The following is a 955-nucleotide window of genomic DNA, read 5'->3' as shown; positions in this document are numbered from 1 at the left end:
CCCTGACCCTGACAGTCCGGCCCCATGTGCCGGTGGTTTACTCGGCCCCTGGTGCTCCGAGATCGTTGCCGGTGCATACATTCATGCGACAGGGCCTCCCGCAGACAATGCACTTTGATTTATCGCGCTATCTCTAATGGCACCCGAGATATCGCCAGATATATAATGGATTTTTGCCTGACCCTGACAGTCCGGCCCCATGAGACGGTGGTTTTCTCGGCCCCTGGTGGTCCGAGGTCGTTCCCGCTGCACAGATTCATGCGCCAGGGCCTCCTTCAGACAATTCACTTTGGTTTATTGCGCTATCTCTAATAGCACCCGACATATCACCAGATATATATTGGATTTTTCGCCGACCCTGAGTGTTCTGCCACATCAGACGGTGGTTTTCTCGGCCCCTGGTGGTCCGAGGTCGTTCCCGCTGCACAGATTCATGCGCCAGGGCTTCCTGCAGACAATTCACTTTGATTTATTGCGCTATCTCTAATAGCACCCGAGATATCACCAGGTATATATTGGATTTTTCCCTGAACCTGAGTGTTCGGCCCCATGAGGCGGTGATTTTCTCGGCCCCTGGTGGTCGGAGGTTGTTCCCGCTGCACAGATTCATGCGCCAGGGCCTCCTACAGACAATGCACTTTGGTTTATTGCGCCATCTCTAATAGCACCCGCGATATCAACAGATATATATTGGATTTTTCCCTGACCCTGACAGTCCGGCCCCATGTGTCGGTGGTTTTCTCGGCCCCTGGTGGTCCGAGGTCGTTGCCGCTGCACAGATTCATGCGACAGGGCCTCCCTCAGACAATGCATTTTGATTTATCGCGCTATCTCTAATGGCACCCGAGATATCGCTAGATATATAATGGATTTTTCCCTGACCCTGACAGTCCGGCCCCATGAGACGGTGGTTTTCTCGGCCCCTGGTGGTCCGAGGTCGTTCCCGCTGCACGCA

Source organism: Nomia melanderi, unplaced genomic scaffold, assembly GCF_051020985.1.
Source record: "Nomia melanderi isolate GNS246 unplaced genomic scaffold, iyNomMela1 scaffold0014, whole genome shotgun sequence".
Lineage (NCBI taxonomy): Eukaryota > Metazoa > Arthropoda > Insecta > Hymenoptera > Halictidae > Nomia > Nomia melanderi.
Note: the sequence above shows the minus strand (reverse complement) of the source record.